Source organism: Euprymna scolopes, chromosome 15, assembly GCF_053919585.1.
Source record: "Euprymna scolopes isolate OS-2025 chromosome 15, ASM5391958v1, whole genome shotgun sequence".
Taxonomy (NCBI): domain Eukaryota; kingdom Metazoa; phylum Mollusca; class Cephalopoda; order Sepiida; family Sepiolidae; genus Euprymna; species Euprymna scolopes.
The window spans coordinates 46,104,395-46,124,388 of record NC_136496.1 but is presented as its reverse complement, the minus strand read 5'-3'; the positions used below and the strand labels follow the sequence as shown (position 1 = coordinate 46,124,388).

At 22.6% G+C, this 19,994-nt stretch overlaps 1 protein-coding gene across 20 annotated transcripts in view; it reads left to right on the top strand.

Moving 5' to 3' along the window:
- LOC145293809 (potassium channel subfamily T member 2-like) overlaps window positions 1-19,994 on the top strand; it is a 659,145-nt gene that overhangs the window by 433,743 nt on the left and 205,408 nt on the right. The window lies entirely within an intron of this gene.

Sequence of the window (19,994 nt, the reverse complement as noted above, 5' to 3'; positions counted from 1 at the left end):
GACTTTAAAATTAAAGACTTAAATTACAATAATTGAATTTAAACATTCTTATTTCAATATTTGGCACATAACACCTGCAAAAATGATCACAATGTCAGGATTTCATTTTATTTCAGAATCGATGGCAAATACTAATATTTAACATTAGTTTATCATTTAAGCCGATAAAAAGCCCTTTTTTTTCCGAGTCATAAAAGGATTTGGAGTTTCCTAATCAACCTTTCGGGTGCAGTTGCACGCTCTCAAAATAACTAAAGTGTTGGCTTTAAAAAAATTGGTTCATTAAAACTAAACAGGTTTAGTTTTAATAATAAAAAAAAAAAATTAAAAAAAAATCGCTTTGGTAATTAGATATGTCGTATGGTTATCCCTAATCGCTGAATAAAACCGCTAACGAGTTGAATGATTACGACATAAAATTAAACTCGGGTTCCTGAAACGGAAACTTCGTTTGTTTTTGTTTTTTTTTCTTATCAATATATTTACATTGTTATTTTGTTTTCATTTTCAATCATTCGAACAGTTTTCTTTTTCAAGTAATCCAAGTTACAAAATTCCCACTGTTTACTATGCTAAAATCACAATGACTAATGTATACCTATTAACCCTTATCCTTGAGTGGCCTCTGGGCCTTGATAAGTGGTGACACCCATGTAAAAAAAAAAAAAAAAAAAAAAAATCACTCGAACAGTTTTCTTTTTATAATGTACAGTTTTAAAAGTTTAAAAACTATATAGTTTTTACTTCAGGAAAATTAATGGGTCAGTTTTTACGATGTGCCCTGTTAAAATACTGTTAAAAACTCGCTCAATATATGTTACCGTGACATAGGTTGACATATATTCGGCGGGTTTTTAATAGTATTTTGTATAGTTTTTTATTTATAACACCTTTTCCCAAACTTACGGTGTTAAAGAGGGTGTGAGACGCCATCTTGAATTTTCCAACACATCGGTAAACACTGTATGTTTTTCGAGCTGAATAAATATATTACATTGAATAAAAACACAAAAAAGATATCCAGTTAGGTAGAAAAGTAACTTATCTTGCCTTTGATAACATTTATTTATATATTTGTTTTTGACTATTTTTTCGAATCTATGTGTACAGTAATCTTGCCAGGATGCGGAGGAAAATGAATGAAGGGGGAGGGGAATAAAATAAAAACATTTTGGAAACAGAGTAAGTTTGAAAGAATTGCTTTGCACAGAAAGAAATTAATGAAAAAATAAAATTAAATTTCTTTTCTTTCTTGATTTTTTTTTTAGTTTTTTATGAAAAAGGAAGTCAAAATTAAGACTATAAAAAACAATTTTTATTAAGAGCGAACCTCAGTCGTCAGGTCTGTAAAAAAAAGACGTGGAATAATAAATGTTTTCTAATACAAATTGTTTTTACTTATGTGTTCATTTGTCTCTTTGAAGTTCGTTTGTTTAATATATCGGTTTGCAATATAATTTTGTCATTCTGTCAGACTCAAATTTTAAATCTATATATCTATAAAAGTGAAAGTGTGTGTGTGTGTGTGTGTGTGTGTGTGTGTGTGTGTGTGTGTGTGTGTGTGTGTGTGTGTGTCCATTTCCCTACGAAATAACTCTGTCAATTTTTAGTCTACAGACTCGAAATTTGATATACAGGGTACTGAGATTTGGAAAAATCTATGTGATCGGTTTTTAGCCAGAAATTTGGCGATTAAGGGGTCAAAGTTCAACAATTTGAGCTTTGAGAACTCTACCAAACTTCTCCGACAATTTTGGGTCTACACACTTTAAATTTTAGATATAGCTTCCGTGGACATGAATCTAACTTAATAACTTGATTTGAGCCCAAAACAATAAATTTTCAGGGGTCATAATAGGGGTCAAAGTTTAAAAAATTGCCCCCTTTTTTTGCTCAGCATACACCTCCAAACACCCGGGCAACGCCGGGCACCCATGCTAGTAGTAATTAAAAGCAAATCATCAATAGTCATTAAATGTTAATCATCAATAGTCATTTAAAGCCAATTATCAATAGTAATTAAATGCAAATTATCGATAGTCATTAAATGCAAATTATTAATAGTCATTAAATGCAAATCATCAAGAGTCATTAAATGCAAATAATCAATAGTCATTAAATGCAAATTATTAATAGTCATTAAATGCAAATCATCAAGAGTCATTAAATGCAAATAATCAATAGTCATTAAATGCAAATCATCAATAGCATTAAATGCAAATTATCAATAGTCATTAAATGCAAATTATCAATAGTCATTAAATGCAAATTATCAATAGTAATTAAATGCAAATTATCAATAGTCATTAAATTCAAATCATCAATAGCATTAAATGCAAATAATCAATAGTCATTAAATGCAAATTATTAATAGTCAGTAAATGCAAATTATCAATAGTCATTAAATGCAAATTATCAATAGTCATTAAATGCAAATCATCAATAGTCATTAAATGCAAATTATCAATAGCATTAAATGCAAATAATCAATAGTCATTAAATGCAAATAATCAATAGTCATTAAATGCAAATCATCAAGAGTCATTAAATGCAAATCATCAATAGTCATTAAATGCAAATCATCAATAGTCATTAAATGCAAATTATTAATAGTCATTAAATGCAAATCATCAAGAGTCATTAAATGCAAATCATCAAGAGTCATTAAATGCAAATCATCAATAGTCATTAAAGGCAAATTATCAATAGTCATTAAATGCAAATTATTAATAGTCATTAAATACAAATTATTAATAGTCATTAAATGCAAATCATCAATAGTTATTAAATGCAAATCATCAATAGTCATTAAATGCAAATTATCAATAGTCATTAAATGCAAATTACTAATAGTCAGTAAATGCACATTATCAATAGTCATTTAATGCAAATTATTAATAGTCATTAAATGCAAATTATTAATAGTCATTAAATGCAAATCATCAAGAGTCATTAAATGCAAATCATCAATAGTCATTAAATGCAAATCATCAATAGTCATTAAATGCAAATTATTAATAGTCATTAAATGCAAATTATTAATAGTCATTAAATGCAAATTATTAATAGTCATTAAATGCAAATTATCAATAGTCATTAAATGCAAATCATCAAGAGTCATTAAATGTTAATCATCAATAGTCATTAAATGCAAATTATCAATAGTCATTAAATGCAAATTACCAATAGTCATTAAATGATAATTATTAATAGTCATTAAATGCAAATTATCAATAGTCATTAAATGCAAATCATCAAGAGTCATTAAATGCAAATCATCAATCGTCATTAAATGCAAATCATCAATAGTCATTAAATGCAAATCATCAATAGTCATTAAATGCAAATTACCAATAGTCATTAAATGATAATTATTAATAGTCATTAAATGCAAATTATCAATAGTCATTAAATGCAAATTACTAATAGTCAGTAAATGCACATTATTAATAGTCATTAAATGCAAATCATCAAGAGTCATTAAATGCAAATCATCAATAGTCATTAAATGCAAATCATCAATAGTCATTAAATGACAATTATCAATAGTCATTAAATGCAAATCATCAAGAGTCATTAAATGCCAATCATCAAGAGTCATTTAATGCAAATCATCAATAGTCATTAAATGAAAATTATTAATAGTAATTAAATGCAAATTATCAATAGTCATTAAATGCAAATCATCAATACTCATTAAATTCAAATTATTAATAGTCATTTAATGCAAATCATCAATAGTAATTAAATGCAAATCATCAATAGTCATTAAATGCAAATTATTAATAGTCATCAAATGCAAATTATTAATAGTCATTAAATGCAAATTATCAATAGTCATTAAATGAAAATCATCAAGAGTCAGTAAATGTTAATCATCAATAGTCATTAAATGCAAATTATCAATAGTCATTAAATGCAAATTATTAATAGTCATTAAATGCAAATTATTAATAGTCATTAAATGCAAATTATCAATAGTCATTAAATGAAAATCATCAAGAGTCAGTAAATGTTAATCATCAATAGTCATTAAATGCAAATCATCAATAGTCATTAAATGCAAATTATCAATAGTCATTAAATGCGAATTATCAATAGTCATTAAAAGCAAATTATCAATAGTAATTAAAAGCAAATTATCAATAGTCATTAAATGCAAATTATCAATAGTCATCAAATGCAAATTATCAATAGTCATTAAATGCAAATTATTAATAGTCATTAAATGCAAATTATCAATAGTCATCAAATGCAAATTATTAATAGTCATTAAATGCAAATTATCAATAGTCATTAAAAGCAAATTATCAATAGTAATTAAAAGCAAATCATCAATAGTCATTAAATGCAAATCATCAATAGTCATTAAATGCAAATTATTAATAGTCATTAAATGCAAATCATCAATAGTCATTAAATGCAAATCATCAAGAGTCAGTAAATGTTAATCATCAATAGTCATTAAATGCAAATCATCAATAGTCATTAAATGCAAATTATTAATAGTCATCAAATGCAAATTATCAATAGTCATTAAATGCAAATTATCAATAGTCATTAAATGAAAATCATCAAGAGTCAGTAAATGTTAATCATCAATAGTCATTAAATGCAAATTATCAATAGTCATTAAATGCAAATTATTAATAGTCATTAAATGCAAATTATTAATAGTCATTAAATGCAAATTATCAATAGTCATTAAAAGCAAATTATCAATAGTAATTAAAAGCAAATTATCAATAGTCATTAAATGCAAATTATCAATAGTCATCAAATGCAAATTATCAATAGTCATTAAAAGCAAATTATCAATAGTAATTAAAAGCAAATCATCAATAGTCATTAAATGCAAATCATCAATAGTCATTAAATGCAAATTATTAATAGTCATTAAAAGCAAATTATCAATAGTAATTAAAAGCAAATCATCAATAGTCATTAAATGCAAATCATCAATAGTCATTAAATGCAAATTATTAATAGTCATTAAATGCAAATCATCAATAGTCATTAAATGCAAATCATCAAGAGTCAGTAAATGTTAATCATCAATAGTCATTAAATGCAAATTATCAATAGTCATTAAATGCAAATTATTAATAGTCATCAAATGCAAATTATTAATAGTCATTAAATGCAAATTATCAATAGTCATTAAATGAAAATCATCAAGAGTCAGTAAATGTTAATCATCAATAGTCATTAAATGCAAATTATCAATAGTCATTAAATGCAAATTATTAATAGTCATTAAATGCAAATTATTAATAGTCATTAAATGCAAATTATCAATAGTCATTAAAAGCAAATTATCAATAGTAATTAAAAGCAAATTATCAATAGTCATTAAATGCAAATTATCAATAGTCATCAAATGCAAATTATCAATAGTCATTAAAAGCAAATTATCAATAGTCATTAAATGCAAATCATCAATAGTAATTAAAAGCAAATCATCAATAGTCATTAAATGCAAATCATCAATAGTCATTAAATGCAAATTATCAATAGTAATTAAAAGCAAATTATTAATAGTCATTAAATGAAAATCATCAAGAGTCAGTAAATGTTAATCATCAATAGTCATTAAATGCAAATTATCAATAGTCATTAAATGCAAATTATTAATAGTCATTAAATGCAAATTATTAATAGTCATTAAATGCAAATTATCAATAGTCATTAAATGAAAATCATCAAGAGTCAGTAAATTTTAATCATCAATAGTCATTAAATGCAAATCATCAATAGTCATTAAATGCAAATTATCAATAGTCATTAAATGCAAATTATCAATAGTCATTAAAAGCAAATTATCAATAGTAATTAAAAGCAAATTATCAATAGTCATTAAATGCAAATTATCAATAGTCATCAAATGCAAATTATCAATAGTCATTAAAAGCAAATTATCAATAGTAATTAAAAGCAAATAATCAATAGTCATTAAATGTTAATCATCAATAGTCATTTAAAGCCAATTATCAATAGTAATTAAATGCAAATTATCGATAGTCATTAAATGCAAATTATTAATAGTCATTAAATGCAAATCATCAAGAGTCATTAAATGCAAATAATCAATAGTCATTAAATGCAAATTATTAATAGTCATTAAATGCAAATCATCAACAGTCATTAAATGCAAATAATCAATAGTCATTAAATGCAAATCATCAATAGCATTAAATGCAAATTATCAATAGTCATTAAATGCAAATTATCAATAGTCATTAAATGCAAATTATCAATAGTAATTAAATGCAAATTATCAATAGTCATTAAATTCAAATCATCAATAGCATTAAATGCAAATTATCAATAGTCATTAAATGCAAATCATCAAGAGTCATTAAATGCAAATCATCAATAGTCATTAAATGCAAATTATCAATAGTCATTAAATGCAAATCATCAATAGTCATTAAATGCAAATTATCAATAGCATTAAATGCAAATTATCAATAGTCATTAAATGCAAATCATCAATAGTCATTAAATGCAAATCATCAATAGTCATTAAATGCAAATAATCAATAGTCATTAAATGCAAATTATCAATAGTCATTAAATGCAAATTATTAATAGTCAGTAAATGCAAATTATCAATAGTCATTAAATGCAAATTATCAATAGTCATTAAATGCAAATCATCAATAGTCATTAAATGCAAATTATCAATAGCATTAAATGCAAATAATCAATAGTCATTAAATGCAAATTATCAATAGTCATTAAATGCAAATCATCAAGAGTCATTAAATGCAAATCATCAATAGTCATTAAATGCAAATCATCAATAGTCATTAAATGCAAATTATTAATAGTCATTAAATGCAAATCATCAAGAGTCATTAAATGCAAATCATCAAGAGTCATTAAATGCAAATCATCAATAGTCATTAAAGGCAAATTATCAATAGTCATTAAATGCAAATTATTAATAGTCATTAAATACAAATTATTAATAGTCATTAAATGCAAATCATCAATAGTTATTAAATGCAAATCATCAATAGTCATTAAATGCAAATTATCAATAGTCATTAAATGCAAATTACTAATAGTCAGTAAATGCACATTATCAATAGTCATTTAATGCAAATTATTAATAGTCATTAAATGCAAATTATTAATAGTCATTAAATGCAAATCATCAAGAGTCATTAAATGCAAATCATCAATAGTCATTAAATGCAAATCATCAATAGTCATTAAATGCAAATTACCAATAGTCATTAAATGCAAATTATTAATAGTCATTAAATACAAATTATTAATAGTCATTAAATGCAAATCATCAATAGTTATTAAATGCAAATCATCAATAGTCATTAAATGCAAATTATCAATAGTCATTAAATGCAAATTATTAATAGTCATTAAATGCAAATTATCAATAGTCATTAAATGCAAATTATCAATAGTCATACCATTGAAATTATCAATAGTCATTAAATGCAAATCATCAAGAGTCATTAAATGCAAATCATCAATAGTCATTAAATGCAAATCATCAATAGTCATTAAATGCAAATTACCAATAGTCATTAAATGATAATTATTAATAGTCATTAAATGCAAATCATCAATAGTCATTAAATGCAAATCATCAATAGTCATTAAATGCAAATCATCAATAGTCATTAAATGCAAATTATTAATAGTCATTAAATGCAAATTTTTAATAGTCATTAAATGTTAATCATCAATAGTCATTAAAAGCAAATTATAATAGTCATTAAATGCAAATCATCAATAGTCATTAAATGCAAATCATCAATAATCATTAAATGCAAATTATCAATAGTCATTAAATGCAAATTATTAATAGTCATTAAATGCAAATTTTTAATAGTCATTAAATGTTAATCATCAATAGTCATTAAATGCAAATTATCAATAGTCATTAAATGCAAATCATCAATAGTCATTAAATGATAATTATTAATAGTCATTAAATGCAAATTATCAATAGTCATTAAATGCAAATTACCAATAGTCATTAAATGATAATTATTAATAGTCATTAAATGCAAATACTCAATAGTCATTAAATGCAAATCATCAATAGTCATTAAATGCAAATTATCAATAGTCATTAAATGCAAATTATTAATAGTCATTAAATGCAAATTTTTAATAGTCATTAAATGTTAATCATCAATAGTAATTAAATGCAAATTATCAATAGTAATTAAATGCAAATTATCAATAGTCATTAAATGCAAATCATCAATAGTCATTAAATGCAAATCGTCAATAGTCATTAAATGCAAATCATCAAGAGTCATTAAATGCAAATCATCAATAGTCATTAAATGCAAATTATTAATAGTCATTAAATGCAAATCATCAAGAGTCATTAAATGCAAATCATCAAGAGTCATTAAATGCAAATCATCAATAGTCATTAAATGCAAATTATTAATAGTCATTAAATGCAAATCATCAAGAGTCATTAAATGCAAATCATCAAGACTCATTAAATGCAAATCATCAATAGTCATTAAATACAAATTATCAATAGTCATTTAATGCAAATAATCAATAGTCATTAAATGCAAATCATCAATAGCATTAAATGCAAATTATCAATAGTCATTAAATGCAAATTATCAATAGTCATTAAATGCAAATTATCAATAGTCATTAAATGCAAATTATCAATAGTCATTAAATTCAAATCATCAATAGCATTAAATGCAAAAAATCAATAGTCATTAAATGCAAATTATCAATAGTCATTAAATGCAAATTATTAATAGTCATTAAATGCAAATTATCAATAGTCATTAAATGATAATTATTAATAGTCATTAAATGCAAATCATCAATAGTTATTAAATGCAAATTATTAATAGTCATTAAATGCAAATAATCAATAGTCATTAAATTCAAATCATCAATAGCATTAAATGCAAATAATCAATAGTCATTAAATGCAAATTATCAATAGTCATTTAATGCAAATTATTAATAGTCATTAAATGCAAATCATCAAGAGTCATTAAATGCAAATTATCAATAGTCATTAAATGCAAATCATCAATAGTCATTGAATGCAAATTATTAATAGTCATTAAATGCAAATCATCAAGAGTCATTAAATGCAAATCATCAATAGTCATTAAATGCAAATCATCAATAGTCATTAAATGCAAATTATTAATAGTCATTAAATGCAAATCATCAATAGTCATTAAATGCAAATCATCAATAGTCATTAAATGCAAATTATTAATAGTCATTAAATGCAAATTATGAATAGTCATTAAATACAAATCATCAAGAGTCATTAAATGCAAATCATCAATAGTAATTAAAGGCAAATTATTAATAGTCATTTAATGCAAATTGTAAATAGTCATTAAATGCAAATCATCAATAGTCATTAAATGCAAATTATTAATAGTCGTTAAATGCAAATTATTAATAGTCATTAAATGCAAATCATCAATAGTCATGAAATGCAAATTATTAATAGTCATTAGATGCAAATTATCAATAGTCATTAAATGCAAATAATCAATAGTCATTAAATGCCAATTATCAATAGTCATTAAATGCAAATTATTAATAGTCATTAAATGCAAATTATCAATAGTCATTAAATGCAAATTATCAAGAGTCATTAAATGCAAATCATCAATAGTCATTAAATGCAAATTATTAATAGTCATGAAATGCAAATTATCAATAGTCATTAAATGCAAATCATCAAGAGTCATTTAATGCAAATCATCAATAGTCATTAAATGAAAATTATCAATAGTCATTAAATGCAAATTATCAATAGTCATTAAATGCAAATTATTAATAGTCATTAAATGCAAATATCAATAGTTATTAAATAGAAATTATTAATAGTCATTAAATGCAAATTATCAATAGTCATTAAATGCAAATCATCAAGAGTCATTTGATGCAAATCATCAATAGTCATTAAATGAAAATTATTAATAGTCATTAAATGCAAATTATCAATAGTCATTAAATGCAAATCATCAATACTCATTAAATGCAAATTATTAATAGTCATTAAATGCAAATCATCAATAGTCATTAAATGCAAATTATTAATAGTCATTAAATGCAAATTATCAATAGTCATTAAATGCAAATAATCAAGAGTCATTAAATGAAAATCATCAAGAGTCAGTAAATGTTAATCATCAATAGTCATTAAATGCAAATTATCAATAGTCATTAAATGCAAATTATTAATAGTCATAAAATGCAAATTATTAATAGTCATTAAATGCAAATTATCAATAGTCATTAAATGAAAATCATCAAGAGTCAGTAAATGTTAATCATCAATAGTCATTAAATGCAAATCATCAATAGTCATTAAATGCAAATTATCAATAGTCATTAAATGCAAATTATCAATAGTCATTAAAAGCAAATTATCAATAGTAATTAAAAGCAAATTATCAATAGTCATTAAATGCAAATTTTCAATAGTCATCAAATGCAAATTATCAATAGTCATTAAAAGCAAATTATCAATAGTAATTAAAAGCAGATCATCAATAGTCATTAAATGTTAATCATCAATAGTCATTTAAAGCCAATTATCAATAGTAATTAAATGCAAATTATCGATAGTCATTAAATGCAAATTATTAATAGTCATTAAATGCAAATCATCAAGAGTCATTAAATGCAAATAATCAATAGTCATTAAATGCAAATTATTAATAGTCATTAAATGCAAATCATCAATAGTCATTAAATGCAAATCATCAATAGTCATTAAATGCAAATTATTAATAGTCATTAAATGCAAATCATCAACAGTCATTAAATGCAAATAATCAATAGTCATTAAATGCAAATCATCAATAGCATTAAATGCAAATTATCAATAGTCATTAAATGCAAATTATCAATAGTCATTAAATGCAAATTATCAATAGTAATTAAATGCAAATTATCAATAGTCATTAAATTCAAATCATCAATAGCATTAAATGCAAATAATCAATAGTCATTAAATGCAAATTATCAATAGTCATTAAATGCAAATTATTAATAGTCAGTAAATGCAAATTATCAATAGTCATTAAATGCAAATTATCAATAGTCATTAAATGCAAATCATCAATAGTCATTAAATGCAAATTATCAATAGCATTAAATGCAAATAATCAATAGTCATTAAATGCAAATTATCAATAGTCATTAAATGCAAATCATCAAGAGTCATTAAATGCAAATCATCAATAGTCATTAAATGCAAATCATCAATAGTCATTAAATGCAAATTATTAATAGTCATTAAATGCAAATCATCAAGAGTCATTAAATGCAAATCATCAAGAGTCATTAAATGCAAATCATCAATAGTCATTAAAGGCAAATTATCAATAGTCATTAAATGCAAATTATTAATAGTCATTAAATACAAATTATTAATAGTCATTAAATGCAAATCATCAATAGTTATTAAATGCAAATCATCAATAGTCATTAAATGCAAATTATCAATAGTCATTAAATGCAAATTACTAATAGTCAGTAAATGCACATTATCAATAGTCATTTAATGCAAATTATTAATAGTCATTAAATGCAAATTATTAATAGTCATTAAATGCAAATCATCAAGAGTCATTAAATGCAAATCATCAATAGTCATTAAATGCAAATCATCAATAGTCATTAAATGCAAATTATCAATAGTCATTTAATACAAATTATTAATAGTCATTAAATGCAAATCATCAATAGTTATTAAATGCAAATCATCAATAGTCATTAAATGCAAATTATCAATAGTCATTAAATGCAAATTATTAATAGTCATTAAATGCAAATTATCAATAGTCATTAAATGCAAATTATCAATAGTCATACCATTGAAATTATCAATAGTCATTAAATGCAAATCATCAAGAGTCATTAAATGCAAATCATCAATAGTCATTAAATTCAAATCATCAATAGTCATTAAATGCAAATTACCAATAGTCATTAAATGATAATTATTAATAGTCATTAAATGCAAATCATCAATAGTCATTAAATGCAAATCATCAATAGTCATTAAATGCAAATCATCAATAGTCATTAAATGCAAATTATTAATAGTCATTAAATGCAAATTTTTAATAGTCATTAAATGTTAATCATCAATAGTCATTAAAAGCAAATTATAATAGTCATTAAATGCAAATCATCAATAGTCATTAAATGCAAATCATCAATAATCATTAAATGCAAATTATCAATAGTCATTAAATGCAAATTATTAATAGTCATTAAATGCAAATTTTTAATAGTCATTAAATGTTAATCATCAATAGTCATTAAATGCAAATTATCAATAGTCATTAAATGCAAATCATCAATAGTCATTAAATGATAATTATTAATAGTCATTAAATGCAAATTATCAATAGTCATTAAATGCAAATTACCAATAGTCATTAAATGATAATTATTAATAGTCATTAAATGCAAATCATCAATAGTCATTAAATGCAAATCATCAATAGTCATTAAATGCAAATTATCAATAGTCATTAAATGCAAATTATTAATAGTCATTAAATGCAAATTTTTAATAGTCATTAAATGTTAATCATCAATAGTAATTAAATGCAAATTATCAATAGTAATTAAATGCAAATTATCAATAGTCATTAAATGCAAATCATCAAGAGTCATTAAATGCAAATCATCAATAGTCATTAAATGCAAATTATTAATAGTCATTAAATGCAAATCATCAAGAGTCATTAAATGCAACTCATCAAGAGTCATTAAATGCAAATCATCAATAGTCATTAAATGCAAATTATTAATAGTCATTAAATGCAAATCATCAAGAGTCATTAAATGCAAATCATCAAGACTCATTAAATGCAAATCATCAATAGTCATTAAATACAAATTATCAATAGTCATTTAATGCAAATAATCAATAGTCATTAAATGCAAATCATCAATAGCATTAAATGCAAATTATCAATAGTCATTAAATGCAAATTATCAATAGTCATTAAATGCAAATTATCAATAGTCATTAAATGCAAATTATCAATAGTCATTAAATTCAAATCATCAATAGTCATTAAATGCAAATTATTAATAGTCATTAAATGCAAATAATCAATAGTCATTAAATTCAAATCATCAATAGCATTAAATGCAAATAATCAATAGTAATTAAATGCAAATTATCAATAGTCATTTAATGCAAATTATTAATAGTCATTAAATGCAAATCATCAAGAGTCATTAAATGCAAATTATCAATAGTCATTAAATGCAAATCATCAATAGTCATTGAATGCAAATTATTAATAGTCATTAAATGCAAATCATCAAGAGTCATTAAATGCAAATCATCAATAGTCATTAAATGCAAATCATCAATAGTCATTAAATGCAAATTATTAATAGTCATTAAATGCAAATTATGAATAGTCATTAAATGCAAATCATCAAGAGTCATTAAATGCAAATCATCAATAGTAATTAAAGGCAAATTATTAATAGTCATTTAATGCAAATTATCAATAGTCATTAAATGCAAATCATCAATAGTCATTAAATGCAAATTATTAATAGTCGTTAAATGCAAATTATTAATAGTCATTAAATGCAAATCATCAATAGTCATGAAATGCAAATTATTAATAGTCATTAAATGCAAATTATCAATAGTCATTAAATGCAAATAATCAATAGTCATTAAATGCCAATTATCAATAGTCATTAAATGCAAATTATTAATAGTCATTAAATGCAAATTATCAATAGTCATTAAATGCAAATTATCAAGAGTCATTAAATGCAAATCATCAATAGTCATTAAATGCAAATTATCAATAGTCATTAAATGCCAATTATCAATAGTCATTAAATGCAAATTATCAATAGTCATTAAATGCAAATAATCAATAGTCATTAAATGCCAATTATCAATAGTCATTAAATGCCAATTATCAATAGTCATTAAATGCAAATTATTAATAGTCATTAAATGCAAATAATCAATAGTCATTAAATGCCAATTATCAATAGTCATTAAATGCAAATTATCAATAGTCATTAAATGCAAATTATCAATAGTCATTAAATGCAAATAATCAATAGTCATTAAATGCCAATTATCAATAGTCATTAAATGCAAATTATTAATAGTCATTAAATGCAAATTATCAATAGTCATTAAATGCAAATAATCAATAGTCATTAAATGCCAATTATCAATAGTCATTAAATGCAAATTTTTAATAGTCATGAAATGCAAATTATCAATAGTCATTAAATGCAAATCATCAAGAGTCATTTAATGCAAATCATCAATAGTCATTAAATGAAAATTATCAATAGTCATTAAATGCAAATCATCAATACTCATTAAATGCAAATTATTAATAGTCATTAAATGCAAATATCAATAGTTATTAAATAGAAATTATTAATAGTCATTAAATGCAAATTATCAATAATCATTAAATGCAAATCATCAAGAGTCATTTGATGCAAATCATCAATAGTCATTAAATGAAAATTATTAATAGTCATTAAATGCAAATTATCAATAGTCATTAAATGCAAATCATCAATACTCATTAAATGCAAATTATTAATAGTCATTAAATGCAAATCATCAATAGTCATTAAATGCAAATTATTAATAGTCATTAAATGCAAATTATCAATAGTCATTAAATGCAAATCATCAAGAGTCATTAAATGCAAATCATCAATAGTCATTAAATGCAAATCATCAATAGTCATTAAATGCAAATCATCAAGAGTCATCAAATGCAAATCATCAATAGTAATTAAAAGCAAATTATCAATAGTACTTAAAAGCAAATCATCAATAGTCATTAAATGCTAATCATCAATAGTAATTAAAAGCAAATCATCAATAGTCATCAAATGCAAATCATCAATAGTAATTAAAAGCAAATCATCAATAGTCATTAAATGCAAATCATCAATAGTCATTAAAAGCAAATTATCAATAGTAATTAAATGCAAATTTTCGATAGTCATTAAATGCAAATTATTGATAGTCATTAAATGCAAATCATCAATAGTCATTAAATTTCAATCATCAATAGCATTAAATGCAAATAATCAATAGTCATTAAATGCAAATTATCAATAGTCATTAAATGCAAATCATCAAGAGTCATTAAATGCAAATCATCAATAGTCATTAAATGAAAATCATCAATAGTCATTAAATGCAAATTATTAATAGTCATTAAATGCAAATCATCAAGAGTCATTAAATGAAAATCATCAATAGTCATTAAATGCAAATTATCAATAGTCATTAAATGCAAATTATTAATAGTCATTAAATGCAAATCATCAAGAGTCATTAAATGCAAATCATCAAGAGTCATTAAATGCAAATCATCAATAGTCATTAAATGCAAATCATCAATAGTAATTAAAAGCAAATTATCAATAGTACTTAAAAGCAAATCATCAATAGTCATTAAATGCAAATTATCAATAGTCATTAAAAGCAAATTATCAATAGTAATTAAATGCAAATTTTCGATAGTCATTAAATGCAAATTATTGATAGTCATTAAATGCAAATCATCAATAGTCATTAAATTTCAATCATCAATAGCATTAAATGCAAATAATCAATAGTCATTAAATGCAAATTATCAATAGTCATTAAATGCAAATCATCAAGAGTCATTAAATGCAAATTATCAATAGTAATTAAATGCAAATCATCAAGAGTCATTAAATGCAAATCATCAATAGTCATTAAATGCAAATCATCAAGAGTCATTAAATGCAAATTATTAATAGTCATTAAATGCAAATCATCAAGAGTCATTAAATGAAAATCATCAATAGTCATTAAATGCAAATTATCAATAGTCATTAAATGCAAATTGTCAATAGTAATTAAATGCAAATTATCAATAGGAATTAAATGCAAATTATCAATAGTAATTAAATGCAAATTATTAATAGTCATTAAATGCAAATTATTAATAGTCATTAAATGCAAATTATCAAGAGTCATTAAATGCAAATCATCAATAGTCATTAAATGCAAACTATCAATAGTCATTAAATGCAAATTATCAATAGTCATTAAATGCAAATTATCAATAGTAATTAAATGCAAATTATCAATAGGAATTAAATGCAAATTATCAATAGTAATTAAATGCAAATTATCAATAGTAATTAAATGCAAATTATCAATAGTTATTAAAAGCAAATTATCAATAGTCATTAAATGCAAATTATTAATAGTCATTAAGTGCAAATTATCAATAGTCATTAAATGCAAATTATCAATAGTAATTAAAGGCAAATTATCAATAGTCATTAAAAGCAAATTATCAATAGTCATTAAATGCAAATTATTAATCGTCATTAAGTGCAAATTATCAATAGTCATTAAATGCAAATTATCAATAGTAATTAAATGCAAATTATCAATAGTCATTAACTGCAAATTATCAATAGTCATTAAATGCAAATTGTCAATAGTCATTATATCGAAATTATCAATAGTCATTAAATGCAAATTATTAATAGTCATTAAGTGCAAATTATCAATAGTCATTAAATGCAAATTATCAATAGTCATTAAATGCAAATTATCAATAGTCATTAAAAGCAAATTATCAATAGTCATTAAATGCAAATCATCAATAGTCATTAAATGCAAATCATCAATAGTCATTAAATGCAAATTATCAATAGTCATTAAATGCAAATTATTAATAGTCATTAAATGCAAATCATCAAGAGTCAGTAAATGGTAATCATCAATAGTCATTAAATGCAAATTATCAATAGTCATCAAATGCAAATCATCAATAGTAATTAAAAGCAAATTATCAATAGTCATTAAATGCAAATTATCAATAGTCATTAAAAGCAAATAATCAATAGTCATTAAAAGCAAATTATCAATAGTCATTAAAAGCAAATAATCAATAGTCATTAAAAGCAAATTATCAATAGTAATTAAAAGCAAATTATCAATAGTCATTAAATGCAAATTATCAATAGTATTTAAATGCAAATTATCAATAGTTATTAAATGCAAATTATTAATAGTCATTAAATGCAAATTATCAATAGTCATTAAAAGCAAATTATCAATAGTCATTAAAAGCAAATTATCAATAGTCATTAAAAGCAAATTATCAATAGTTATTTAATGCAAATTATCAATAGTCATTAAAAGCAAATTATCAATAGTTATTAAATGCAAATTATCAATAGTCATTAAATGCAAATTATCAATAGTTATTAAATGCAAATTATCAATAGTTATTAAATGCAAATTATCAATAATTATGAAATGCAAATTATCAATAGTCATTAAAAGCAAATTATCAATAGTTATTAAATGCAAATTATCAATAATTATGAAATGCGAATTATCAATAGTCATTAAAAGCAAATTATCAATAGTTATTTAATGCAAATTATCAATAGTCATTAAAAGCAAATTATCAATAGTTATTAAATGCAAATTATCAATAGTCATTAAATGCAAATTATCAATAGTCATTAAAAGCAAATTATCAATAGTTATTTAATGCAAATTATCAATAGTCATTAAAAGCAAATTATCAATAGTTATTAAATGCAAATTATCAATAGTCATTAAAAGCAAATTATCAATAGTCATTAAATGCAAATTATCAATAGTCATTAAATGCAAATTATCAATAGTAATTTTATGCAAATTATCAATAGTCATTAAAAGAAAATTATCAATAGTCATTAAATGCAAATTATCAATAGTCATTAAATGCAAATCATCAAGAGTCATTAAATGCAAATCATCAATAGTCATTAAATGCAAATTATTAATAGTCATGAAATGCAAATTATCAATAGTCATTAAATGCAAATCATCAAGAGTCATTTAATGCAAATCATCAATAGTCATTAAATGAAAATTATTAATAGTCATTAAATGCAAATTATCAATAGTCATTAAATGCAAATCATCAATACTAATTAAATGCAAATTATTAATAGTCATTAAATGCAAATCATCAAGAGTCATTTAATGCAAATCATCAATAGTCATTAAATGCAAATTATCAATAGTCATTAAATGCAAATTATCAATAGTCATTAAATGCAAATTATCATTAGTAATTAAATGCAAATTATCAATAGTTATTAAAAGCAAATTATCAATAGTCATTAAATGCAAATTATCAATAGTCATTAAATGCAAATTATCAATAGTCATTAAATGCAAATTATCATTAGTAATTAAATGCAAATTATCAATAGTAATTAAATGCAAATTATCAATAGTCATTAAAAGCAAATTATCAATAGTCATTAAATGCAAATTATTAAATATCATTAAGTGCAAATCATCAAGAGTCATTAAATGCAAATTATCAATAGTAATTAAATGCAAATCATCAATAGTCATAAAATTTCAATCATCAATAGCATTAAATGCAAATTATCAATAGTCATTAAATGCAAATTATCAATAGTCATTAAATGCAAATCATCAAGAGTCATTAAATGCAAATCATCAATAGTCATTAAATGCAAATTATTAATAGTCATTAAATGCAAATAATCAATAGTCATTAAATGCAAATCATCAATAGCATTAAATGCAAATCATCAATAGTCATTACATGCAAATTATTAATAGTCATTAAATGCAAATTATTAATAGTCATTACATGCAAATAATCAATAGTCATTAAATGCAAATCATCAATAGTCATTAAATGAAAATTATTAATAGTCATTAAATGCAAATAATCAATAGTCATTAAATGCAAATCATCAATAGCATTAAATGCAAATCATCAATAGTCATTACATGCAAATTATTAATAGTCATTAAATGCAAATTATTAATAGTCATTAAATGCAAATAATCAATAGTCATTAAATGCAAATCATCAATAGTCATTAAATGCAAATTATTAATAGTCATTAAATGCAAATCATCAATAGTCATTACATGCAAATTATTAATAGTCATTAAATGCAAATTATTAATAGTCATTAAATGCAAATAATCAATAGTCATTAAATGCAAATCATCAATAGTCATTAAATGCAAATTATTAATAGTCATTACATGCAAATAATCAATAGTCATTAAATGCAAATCATCAATAGTCATTAAATGCAAATTATGAATAGTCATTAAATGCAAATTATCAATAGTCATTAAATGCAAATCATCAATAGTACTTAAATGCAAATCATCAAGAGTCATTAAATGCAAATCATCAATAGTCATTACATGCAAATTATTAATAGTCATTAAATGCAAATTATTAATAGTCATTAAATGCAAATAATCAATAGTCATTAAATGCAAATTATCAATAGTCATTAAATGCAAATTATTAATAGTCATTAAATGCAAATCATCAATAGTCATTACATGCAAATTATTAATAGTCATTAAATGCAAATCATCAAGAGTCATTAAATGCAAATCATCAATAGTCATTGAATGCAAATTATTAATAGTCATTAAATGCAAATCATCAATAGTCATTAAATGCAAATTATTAATAGTCATTAAATGCAAATAATCAATAGTCATTAAATGCAAATCATCAATAGTAATTAAATGCAAATCATCAATAGTCATTACATGCAAATTATTAATAGTCATTACATGCAAATAATCAATAGTCATTAAATGCAAATCATCAATAGTCATTAAATGAAAATTATTAATAGTCATTAAATGCAAATAATCAATAGTCATTAAATGCAAATCATCAATAGTCATTAAATGCAAATTATTAATAGTCATTAAATGCAAATTATTAATAGTCATTACATGCAAATAATCAATAGTCATTAAATGCAAATCATCAATAGTCATTAAATGAAAATTATTAATAGTCATTAAATGCAAATAATCAATAGTCATTAAATGCAAATCATCAATAGTCATTAAATGCAAATTATTAATAGTCATTAAATGCAAATTATTAATAGTC